This window comes from Lampetra fluviatilis, chromosome 31 (assembly GCF_964198595.1).
Source record: "Lampetra fluviatilis chromosome 31, kcLamFluv1.1, whole genome shotgun sequence".
Taxonomy (NCBI): domain Eukaryota; kingdom Metazoa; phylum Chordata; class Hyperoartia; order Petromyzontiformes; family Petromyzontidae; genus Lampetra; species Lampetra fluviatilis.
Genome location: NC_136305.1, coordinates 9,753,544 through 9,766,152, shown reverse-complemented (window position 1 = coordinate 9,766,152; position 12,609 = coordinate 9,753,544).

Sequence of the window (12,609 nt, the reverse complement as noted above, 5' to 3'; positions counted from 1 at the left end):
CCCAGTATCTTGAGACGCGGGGTTCGCACATTTTTTACGAAACGCCACGACCAAGGCGCAAGGGTCTCTCCTCTCGGTGGAGTTATAGAGATTAAGCTCGTGCAGGGCCTGTAGCGTACGTTATAAAGGGGCCGTAAATAAATAAACACATAAATATGAAAAGCAATTTTTTTATTGCATAGTAAAGTAATTGTATTTTTCCTTTTGCTATACAGCCAGATAATACGACAAATCGCTAACATTAAACACGCAGTCGTTCATAAAAGTTGAAGGCAGTATAGTACTATAGTAATAGAGCAAGTGCAGAGTCACTGAACCGGAATTAATAACGTGAAAGCATTTAGCGCAGGGTCCTTGACAGTGCGGGGCCCGTAGCATCTGTTACTTTTTCTACTAGGATACAGTAATCCGGCACAGGGCATGATAACAAAATACAGAGATACCCCGTATAGCCTGAACAGACTGTTGGGGCAAGTGCTGTTAGCAAGTAGCACCTATCTAGGCCGGCACGGTGCACAATGGGGGTGGGTGTCCAGCACCACGCCCGACCGTTTTTGTCTCCCCAGTGGCGATGTTTACACACCGCACCAGGTACTCATTTTAGGCTAAGTCGATGTAGAGGAGGCCCAGGACCCCGGTTCAAATAATCGTCACTGGTGTTGGTGGCCGTGAGCGGGAATCGAACTCGGGTGGTCGGGTTCATAGCGCAGTGCTCTAACCGCTGCACCACCGCTCCCCACATGTTTGGGTATAAGTACCCACACTCTACGACACCACATTTGGTGACCACATTTGGTGACCCTTGCCATTGAGGCAATGATTGGTTTCTTGAGGTCTCAACTGGTTAAACATAATAACCTTGACTTGATTTACCGATCGACTAACTATGGTGAACCCATTTTATACATGCTGGGTGGACAGGCAGGAGAGATATAAGGACCTTGCCTCCATTAACTGAAATTCCCAAAGGCAATGTTTGTCTTTTTTTAAATATAATTTAATAGCGGTACGAGTATTCATATTTTTACAAACAAAAACATATCAATTAAACTACAGTATTGCATCAACAGTGTAGAGGCCAGTGGCTTAATTGGCGAGTGTGCAGGCGGTGCAACTGCGGGGGGGGGCGTAATTAAACTAAAACGATTAAACTAGTTTCATCCACGCACCAGCACCACCCGTGACAAAACATGCCACTGACAGAGGTTAATATACATACTGTATTTTGGAATGCGGACTGCATGCTTTTGCGTTGTTTAATCTGTGGACAATCGCATGTATGTACTTGAAATAGCTCATCGGCGATGTGCAGAACATCACCATGTTGACACCACACAGGGGCATATGCGATAATTACTCAGCAAGGAAGTGATCGATAGAGTTGGGGGGAGGGGGAGGGGAATCTGGACACAGGAGCGGGCCATCGCGTTTTGGTTTAGCAGGTTTTGACCGCTCTGAGTAACCACTGCCCCGTGCAATATTCTAAAAGCAGAAGGCAATTGCGCAAATGACCGCGTTATCACGGCGACGGACGTCAGAGCCTTCGTTTGGTTCTGTCGTTCCATTCTTCCCGTTCGCTTCTCACATCCGCAATCCACCTAATGCGCGACGCGTGGCACGGCGAGCCGTGTGGCAACACGGGCCCCCGCTCGGGTTTCGCACGCTGTGTCTGCATCGTCTACTCCTCCTTCTAGCAAACTATCAGAATCGGAATATGTATTTACACTGGAGGAATCCGATGAGCTGTAAAGCTCTTTTTCACACAAGTCCAGTAGGGGTGGGTAAGAACGTCACAACAGCAAACAGTACACAAATACTGCAGTGGTGCAAAGTACACGAGAGGTAAACAGATCACCCAAACACATACGAATCAAACTAAACCATCCCCATCCTACCAGTAAAAGCCCACTGAGGTGTTCACTTATTTTTCAGAAGCGACCTGCCCACAAATGAGAGCTCAATAAAGTGGTTAATCATTTGGACATTTATAGTCAGCAAAATAATCTAAATAATCGTCGTCACGATTGCCCCCCTTTACTAAATATAAAACATTCACGTGGTCTTGTTTTTTTGTGAATATAAAATGTACGTATTTCGTTTTCGGCGTTGTATTTGCATAAACGCTCTAATTAAATGCTCCGATTAAGTGCTCAGATTACGCTGCATTAGTCCTTTATTTAATCAGGAAAATGCTCACCGACTTTCAAGACCTTTCATGAGGGTCCTGCTTTGTAAGGCTTGGCCATGCTTTATGGAGTAGTTTTGTTAGTGTGTGAATATACATTTTTAAAATATACTCGCACAACGGTGCCGTGGGGTTCAATGCAAATCTAAGAATTGCACAGCAGCGACAAAAAAAACAACCCCGATGGTTGAAATCCGTGGCCAATTGATGAGCTGCTTCACTCGGTGAGTTGCGGACACTGGAGTGTTCTGTGCGAGGGAGGAAAACAACTTTTTTTTTAAATATAAAAATGAAGTCTACGTCGTGCTCCCAGCTGGGAGAGCGGAGGAGGCGTGAGGAGGCAGCCGTGCACGTTGTTCCATTGGCACAGGGAGACTGTCCGTCACGGGCGCGCACGCCGATGACTCCGCGAGACCTGCGTCACAGTACGCACCGCAAACCACGTCACCCCCTTGTCATTCATTTATTTTACATCTGGCAGGCGGGGAGGGGGAACGTGCCGGGGCGTGTGGGGGTGGGGCTATTGAGCATAACGCCTGTGCGCTGCATAATGTCACTTTTTGTTTTGTTAAACCAACAACTACAACTGTGTGCATCACCGCAGCCACTGGTGTTGGCCACGTGCACTGTATGTGCCATGGGCAAATACAAGGGGAGGTCATCATTTTTTGAGAGAGATGGGATATGTACATTCGACGATGGCCTTATTTTAAGGATTGTGAACATCATCGTTGATGTATTATTCATGACATGAGGTTATTCCATTTTTTTGCGACTTCTAATACTATAACACGAAAAGCCCCATAAAACATTGGGACGCAAATATCTCAGCGATCTCTTGCTGTGAGCGAAGTTGTGCTCTTCCTGCAGCTAATGCGTTTCACAAGAAGCCATCTGTCAAAAATGCTCAATCATTACACAAGCGACTCAACCATTTAGTTATCTATTCATTCCTCTTGCAGACAACATTTGCGACCGTCCGTGCACCGGAACCCAGGACAAGTGACTAATCGAGACGGGTGGGACATTGCCCGGCTTTGGGTCGCGGCCGCATTAATGCTGCTGCTGCTCCTACTGCTGCTCGCTCTACTGGTCGAGCAGGTGAGTAAGTGGCGCGTCACACACGCCCGCGTGTCGGATCAATCACACAACACAGGAAACGCTTTGCTCCACCCCACGCATTAAAACAACGCCACATCGATTGGGGCACGTGTACGTGCGTGGTCACATAATGAAGACTTCTCGGACATATTTGAGAGTCGATGTTGCCGGTAATTAATTTCAACTTCAGCTCCCCGGGGCTGAGCTCTAGAAAATATGTATCTGTCCTCCCCCCTCCCCACACCTCCGGCTAGGGTGTAATTAGTGGTTCTTGATGCAATTCACCCCCCCCCCCCCTTGTCCAATGTCAGCCCCTCTTCGTGGTCCGACGTCTGTGCCTCGGTTGCAATTGCACCGCCTGTACACTCGATAGCAACGCCACCGATGTGACTGACGGCACCGAAATTACGCGTCAAGGAATTGTTCAGGGCCTGAAGTGGAAGAAAGAAAGAAAAAAATCGCAAAGAGCAATGCTGCCGGCTACGAATAAACACAAAGTGGAAAGGACCCTTGCTGATATCACTCGCGATTGTCTCCAAATAATCGGCATGCTGGCACTTGTATTATTATTATGAACAACACGTTGTGACCACAGGTGTAAACAAATACGTACAGGGAAGCGCGTCATCTGGCGTGGGCTCGAGCTGGAAAACGTGTGGATCATTTACTAAGCGGTGCCCACGTTGTCAGGATGTCTGTGTGGGCGGACCGAGCCAGCTACGTTGAGTGTGTGACGGTGGGCACTGTATTATCGAGTTGTTGCTATTTTTGTTTTATTATTTCGCTTGTTAGGCCAGGAAAGTGTCACCGAGTCTCAAGAATATTTTGCAGGAACATCCTGCCAGGTTGTTCACAGCAGGAAACCATGTTGCCATATCTAATCCCGGTTGAGTAATTCGCAGCTGTTTTTTTTAGCATTCGAATGCCTGTACGCATGTTGAACTTCTTTCGCACCGTACGTAGCCAACCGTGCTAATCGTAGGTGCGAAAGGACAGGGGGAAATGGTGCATGTATGGGATTAGTAGGATGTCGTATCTCGTGGGCTTACGGTTACGCAATACCACGTTGCACTAGCAAAGATCATGCCGGATAATCTCAAAATATCAACAATTCTGCCGTGGAAATCGTGAAGTCATGGAATGTGTCCGGACGGAAAATGTTTGCAGCTCATGGCAAGAATTTGATTTATTTAAATAGCCACGCTATTTACTTTGCAATTACCTGACTCTGTGTTCCACCGTTCTCCTGTGTAAACATTCGCGTTTGAAGTAGACACCGTTCCTGAACAGATAAATGCGATGCTGTATATTAATTCGCCTCATTTGCAGAGCTCAACAGAGTCCCGCTGTGCTGCCAGCATGGCTATGTCACATGCCTCTGGTCCCGGCCAGCTGGCATCGATCCAACATTCTACAGGAAAAAAAAGATTGTCATTACCGTTAGGTTACAACAAAAATATATGGCGAGGGAGAGTTTTGTTTATTTAAAAAAAGAAGGCTTTCATTAGCCTCCAAAAGATGGTATTCATATTCTTTGGGTCTTTCGGTAAAGTCATGTAGATAGGTTCAAATAAAATAACAAAAAAATATAGAATAAACTACGACGTTTCGATCGCAACACAAGCGTTCGTCATTCGGAAGAAAAAATTAACTGACCTTTTCTTCCTGATGACGAACGCTTGTGTTGCGATCGTTTTGTTATTTTTTTGGTTATTGTCTTTGAGCCTATCTACGTGATTTGGAGCTTTCGTGACTGCAGGAATTTATTTTTGGTTCTTTCGATAAAGTCACGTAGAAAGAGACAACACGGAGACACAGATAGAGAGACACAGTGGCGTTGTTTGTTTCTCTCTCTCTGTGTGCCTCTGTGTTGTCTCTCTCTGCTTATGTGTCTGTCTATGTGTCTCCTTGTCTGTGTTTTATCTCTCTCTCTCAAATGTATCACTCTTTGGAAGACCGTAAACAACCAGGTAGGGTGTTGACTGTTATGTTAGCCGACTCTCTGTGTTTTATTGCATTATATTTCTAAGTTTATTACGTTTAAATTTTGGATTTCACACCTGATGACGATTGCTTGTGTTTCAGTCGAAACGTCGTGAAAATTGTATTATTTTATATTTTTCATTATTTTATTGCTTCCCTTCTACGTGACTTTACCGAAAGAACCAATAATATTTATTAGGTTTGTTTTTTATCATTCATTTGTACCTGATGATGATTGCTTGTGTTGCAATCGAAACGTCGTATTCTATAATTAAATTGATATTCTTTCTACGTGACTTTACTGAAAGAACCAAAGAATATGAATCCCTGCAGTCACGAAAGCTTGAAATCAAGATTTAAGATGTATTCATTTGTTGTGGCAAAATAAGCAGAGAAAGGCAGAGGAAGAGATGCGAGACAAGACCGGGGGTTCAGAGGTCATGGCTGGTCAAGAGCAACTCAGGAAAGTGAGGAATACAAGAACATTGGGGGAGGCCTTTGCCCAACAATAAGTTACCAGCCGTCAACAACGATCACATTCATTACTGTGCACTGTTTTAATTACATTTTCATACAACGCGTACACGTTTAAACGTAGGCGTCGTGTCTCCTGTCCAACCTCTATGGATCTTTCCCAACCTTCTGCACAGGCCACCAAGAGCTTCAGGTGTGGGCATCGCCAAATCTCGAGGAGTGCATTGTGGCGCTGCAGGGCATCGACATGTTCATTCAAACGTGAACACGTTACGCGTTCACCTTTAACGAACACGTCGTTACGCGCACGGGCCCCTCAGACGATGTCAATCCACTGCTGAATAAATATTCTTGGTTTTAAAAACAATCCAAATGCCCACACCTATGCTTGTGACCGCACCGCTGCTGTTTTGAGACTCCCTGCAATTCACCCGCGTGTCCTAACCCTTGGGAAATCTGCGCCCCCCCCCCTCCTCCCCTATGCATTGCACCGCACCCCGATGTAATTACCGACATAGCAACGTGACAGCCCCTCCACAAAAAAAATGCAGACACCGCCACCTCTGCAGTGCCGGGCGTTGCCTCCCGCTCGGCGCGAACGAAAACTGGCACACCGCGCACACCGGCCGGCGTGCCCGCAGCTACGGCCAAACCATTGTTGCTCGACATTACCTATGTTCCGTAAAAGGTCACGTCTGAAAATACCCTGGATTTTTGTGACACTGTAACATGCCAGGGACACTGAGTGCAAGTGCTGGAGGTGGTTGTGTGTGTGTGTGTGTTATGTGGGGAGTGGTGGTGTAGCGGTTAGCACGCTGTGCAACAAACCTGGCGACCCGGGTTTGAGTCCTGCTTATGGCCAACACCCAGTGACGATTATCTGAACCGGTCCTGGGCCTCCCCTAGGTCCACTCAGCCTCAAATACGTACCTGGTACGGTGTGTAAACATCGCCACCTACATAAGTGCTCGCTAACACTTGCCCCAACAGTATGTCAAGGCTATGCGGGGGATCTTTATATTTATTTTTGGTTGTCACGATCCCCATCTTCGATGCGATCAGAGCTGGATCCACTTGCATGAGACCTTTATGAGGCGGGGGGCTCCAAAGGGCTTTTTGTGGGCATGTGTTGCGACGTGGCCTCCTGAAAATTTGCTTGAGTTAATATTACAGCCTTATTCGTTTAGTGCGGACAGCAGTGGTGCTGTGGTTTGTGCACTGCTCTCTGTGTGTGTATATACTGTATATGAACACGGCCACGGTTAACATCAGTGTCGAGTTAGATCAGAACCCGTCCTGTACCACTCTGCTCTTCACTAGCATGCACTGCCCAGCGAGTATCGTCAAACAACCACCAACACTGGCATGTCATGGGGGCCAGCATCTAGCAGTGAATTGACTAAAGCCTGTAAATTATGAATAACAATGTAACAAGTGATCACTATACAATGTTCAGTATAAACCTATCTCATTAACGTGTCATTTTTGTGCAAAGATAAGCAATAAGAAACATATAAATCGTTGAAACCATCAACATGACGATGGTGGTGATTATGATGTTGAGTATGTTGTGAATATTGGGTCATGGGTGCAGCACTTAACTCTTTCTCTCTCTCTGTCAACATTTCCCATCTACCCGAACACGAGCTTGGACGTAAATGGCTCAAGTGTTCTATTTGGGCCACTCAATTCCAATTATGGCACTGTATAAATAGTAAGAATTGCACTTACTTGGGCATAGCACAGAACAAATGCATAATTTAAACATTACCGCAACATTGTTATGAAGACGCTGAATGGTGCTTAAATCACCCAGCAGCGCGGACACATTTATGCACACACACGCGCACATCATTCAGCGGTGTCCGGTAAATAAACAAGGAGCGTCCGCACGTTCATTCGCTCGCGTGCCATTTCACCCGAAAAGTCTGTTCCTGCCAGGAGAAATGCACGGACAATTGGACGATTTTCTTGGATGTTTACTTTTGCGAACGCGACGTTGCTCAGTACCGCGTGCGCGCTCTTGCCGTGGGCATTGACGCAAGGAATCAGGCCGAGCCCTCGGTCCAATTTTCCATTCTCGTCGTGGGTCCACGTGCAGTTGCACCGCCTGCACCCTCGGCAGTTACGTCGTCGCATTCCGGATCTTGTGTTGATAGCGCTGAGCATCACCACCAACCACGTCCAATGTGTTGGTTGCGAGCTCTGCAGTGAGGGCAGTGTGTTTTCGTTACAGGTGAACAGTGGTGGCACCCCTGACAATGAAAATGCCAGCTCAAATGAGCGATGGCACAGTAGCACTCACTCCGGTGCTGGGTCTGAGCCAATGGTACAAATTTCCACATTCCCATAGCAGGGGCCAGGCTTTGCTCTGCACACAATTCTGTGCATTTTTAGTTTTTGTTACCCAACGGTATTTTTTCGAAAGTAATAAAGTCAGTTGGAACGTTTCATCGCTGTTTTCCTTAACATTTCCATTGTGAACGTGGGGTTTCTATGCTGCCTGGGAATAACCACGTCATGGACTTGGGCTGGCTGCGTGGCCGACATTAGAAGGCGGTAGAGCAATGGATTATTATACTCATCTCTGCAGAACTCAAAGGTGCGTGCATGTGTTTACTGTTAACTGTGGATGCTCTGATTTCCTCCCACATCCAATACAACCATTAATACAAATGAATCTAAACATCCTTAGGCAAGTGCCCTTCTGAAAAAGTCTTGAGACTCAGTGAGATTTGTGTAGGTAAAATAAACGACGTTGTTATTATTACTAGAACTACAAGCACTACAGCATCACTAACCAGCTCACACGATGCCCCGTCATCGACTGTTCCACCAGCAAGTGCACTGTGCTCAATGGGTTTTCCCCCATTGCATTCATCAAGGGCCCCTTATAATAATTGTGTTACCACTGCCTGGTCTTCACCGAGGAATAAGTGCTCTTTACTCACCGCTATAGGATAATACATTCGACCAGCTATCCCGTTACACTTTCAAGCAAACTCGGAAGACTGTGGTATTAGCAGTCAGCTACCATGACTAATTTGCTACGGCTGCTTGTATATTTACTTCGTGTTCACTATTTGCACAAAAACTTTACCTTGAATATTACATCGCGGTGGGACCCGTTTCAGAGTATTGTTTTTTTGTTTGTTAAATTATTAATGTGGTCACGCGTGTGCCTTGGTGGGTTTCATTTAGCTGGGTTTTATGGATGGTCAAGCCCTTAATTTTTAATGCCAAGAAGTAGCGTTGGAAAATTGAGTCCGGTATTCATAACGGAGTCTCGGTGGGGCTTCATGGAGGATGAGGGAGCAAAGGATATTCTGTCTGCTTTCAAACCTACGTGCATTCCTCCGGGCAAAACGAATCCCATTTTGGAAAAGCTGTGGTCGGCTTCGGCTTTCAATTACGCGGGCGCTCACTGGGCGAATGCAGTGGCCCCGTTATTCGACAGGGTGGTACGTTTAGAGAAAGTTTTGCACCACAGATAATAACCATTAGCGTCATGACACTGGTACATCGCAGAACATATTGTTCCGCATCAGTAAACACATTTGTGCTGTAATACTTATTCTGAATATTTGTTTAGTCTTACATCGAACTGATACAAGTGGCGTCGCGTTTTTGGCACGGGTCCTGGCGTTCCTCCAAGCCCCGTCGTTGGCCGCTGTGCAGTTGCACCGCCTGTGCACTCGATAAATCCACGCCACGGGACTGATACAGTAGTTGTTGAGTGCGCCAAATGCGATGGAAAGAAAACACGCGGCCGGTCTTCCTGAGCGGGTGGTCAGGGTGCGCAGCCCAGGGGGGCCGTAAGCGACCACACAGAGCGTCTTGTTTTATTTGCAAATGTTAACGTGAGCGCGCCTGGCCCAAAACCACACCGACACTTGGCACTGCCGTTTCCTCCAGCCTGCTCGGGCAGGCGAGGGCTGTCTGTTTGTGCACATGTGCATGCGTGTGCCATGACAACGATAGCAGTCGTATACGCGTACGCATATATGTTGAACGTCTTTCGCACCGTACTTAGCCAACCGTGCTAATTGGAAGGTGCAGGGAGGTGTCACATGCTGGAGGTGTCACCATTGTTATTGATGGGATATACACCGTTGATAAACCCGGCTTGCTTGCTTAATCAGTTGGACCTCTCAAATGTACATTCTTCTGTTGCCAGTCATCTTCATGAACAATTTAAATGCAAGCGATCGGCAGCGAATGTGTCTCTCAGCCTTCACTCTTTTTGTACAGAAGAAGGGTTGACGCAACCTTCCACGATTGAGGTATTTTACTGGTAGAAACCTCCTGGTTACACCAGCCCACAGGGGATTATTGTGTCCGTCCGTCGTGCATCCAAAAATGGGAGGGGTGGGGCTGGGTGGAGAGGGGAGGTTGGGGAGGGGCTGGGTGGGGAGGGGCTGGATGGGGAGGTTGGGGCTGGGTGGGCGGTGGGAGGGGTGGGGCTGGGTGGGGAGGGGCTGGTCACCCCGTGGTGCCCTTATAAAACTCAACGTTTAACCTACTCACGCCGGCTTGTGCCCGCCCTCACAGTCGGCCATATTTGCGGAATACACCACGCCGCCGTTGACCCTGGCCATTGACCGAGCAACCCAACGTTCCTACCAGCTCCCTCCGCAGGAATGTGTTCATTTATGTGAAATCATTTAGGAAAGAGGTCGAATATGTTTTTTCCCCCAACAACTGGTCATGATTCTTTCATGTCCACAGCGATATCATCATATTCAGGAGATCGTGCCTTTGTTTTACTTTGCAGAGCAGTGTGACACACGATAGCGATGGGATCATACAATTAGTAGAGGCACTTGAAGCGGGTATCTGTGCAGAAAGTAATAATTTGGGAGGTGTAATGTTGACATCGCTTTTTTCATCTCAAGTCAACTTGTAGACAAGAAGTGCTTCTCTCATCTCATCAGCTATCGTTTAAAAGGATGGTTGGCTACGTACGGTGCGAAAGAAGTTCAACATACATACATATAACTGCAAACTGGACAAAGTGACACCATAACATATTTGTCTTACGCCTATACCCCACTATCCATGCTGTCAGAAAAGTCCAATAACAACATTCGAAGACGCTTTGCATTAATTACTAAAAATACTAAACTATTTATTATTTCACCAGGTAAGACTCACCGAGCTATGTCGCTGTTTTTCAGAAGCAACCTGGCCACAAATGATAGCTCAACCACGTGGCTTAGCGTGTGAAAATTTATATCAGCCAAATACTCTCAACGCATGTTTCTAAATGTGGAGAGAAAAACAGGAAGATCCAGAGAAAAATCCACGTGACCACGGGGAGAGAGAGAGATGTGCCAACTCCAAATATACAGCAGGCGTCAGGGTTAGGATCAAATCCACAACCTCCAGTATAGCAAGCGAGCTACTGTAGTTAACAATTCGCTACCGTGGCGCCCAAATAGTAAACACATTAACGGCTTTAGCTATAGTATTAGACTCTTCCTGGGCGCAGTGCAATTGTTACAGTACAGTGCAATTGTTGTGCTATGACATGGCCAAGCGGTAGCGCATTCACCGCTCGTGTCAGAGGTTCCCGGTTTGAGTCCAGCGGCCGTCCTGGTTATCACTGCGGCTTGATTAACCATGCGAAATAAGCGCCTGTCTGCTTTACAGTTGGACGTTAAAGACCCCCTGTTATTCAAAATGAGTTGGCCATTGTTTCCCGGGCGTTATGGTACCAAATTTTAAACTTACCCGCAAATTACTAAATTGGGAATCCACACAGCAATCATCGCCCACCCCCTCTCCCCTTCTCCTCCACCGGAAACTTGGCAGGACCCTCCTGGGGAAGGGTCTGGAGACTCGGTGATGCCTTCCAGGGTAAAAGAAGTAGACATACAGCAACACCCCGATGTCCGTACCGACTCGTTACATCGTTCATGACGCTGTTTGTCACTGGCCGTCTTGGCACTTTGGGCCTCTGGGCCTGTGTTCAGAAAGTGTGATTACAGAAGAAGAAGAAGAAAAACATCCCTCCGATGTATTGCATTCACATACAGTGCTAGTATTTTCCAACAGCAGCATTGGTTTAAGCGATTTTCGACCTCCACTGACCAGCGCTGTGAAGTATGGTCAAACAACACGGCGTGGGGAGACCTTATTCAATCATTGGATTGCAATTTGCTGTAAGATACAGGGGGATTTAGGTCTGAACAATGGGGGGGGGGGGTCTGTGAATGTGTACATCAATTCTAGATTTGAAGCTTTCGTGACTGCAATGATTCATATTCTTAGGTTTTTTCGATAAAGTCACGTAGGTAAAAATGTTTGAATAAAAGTAAAATAAAAACAAAATAAAAATCACGACGTTTCGGAGGCAACACAAGCTTCCGTCTTCAGGTGGAACCGTCACAGCACGACTGCTGCATCAAGTAAGAGAAATTCCAAGAAAACTTAATTTTATTTTTTTTACCTACGTGACTTTACCGAAAAAACCTAAGAATATGCACATCATTTCCCCGATTTAAGTCGTTCCGCAATTACGTCGTCACTTCATTATTAACACCGCCACCTGATTCAACCTCCAAGCTCACGTCGCTGTCAGCGTCATCGTCGTCCGTCCCTTCCTCGTCATCCGTCGCCTCTCAGCCGTCGCCTCCACCACCCACCACGACCAACCCTGTAAAAGCCGCTTTGGTCTCACCTCGTTTCGATATTCGTCGTCGCACCTTTACAGGAACGCATCCCCGACGTAAGCCGGGCTTTTACCGCAATCGTAATAAATAATCATACGGTATTCATAATCGTGGATGTTAGTTGCAACGCTCGTGGTAACGACTACGCGTGTAAACTGGTGGTGATTGTGCCATTGGTGGTGATTGCAGCAG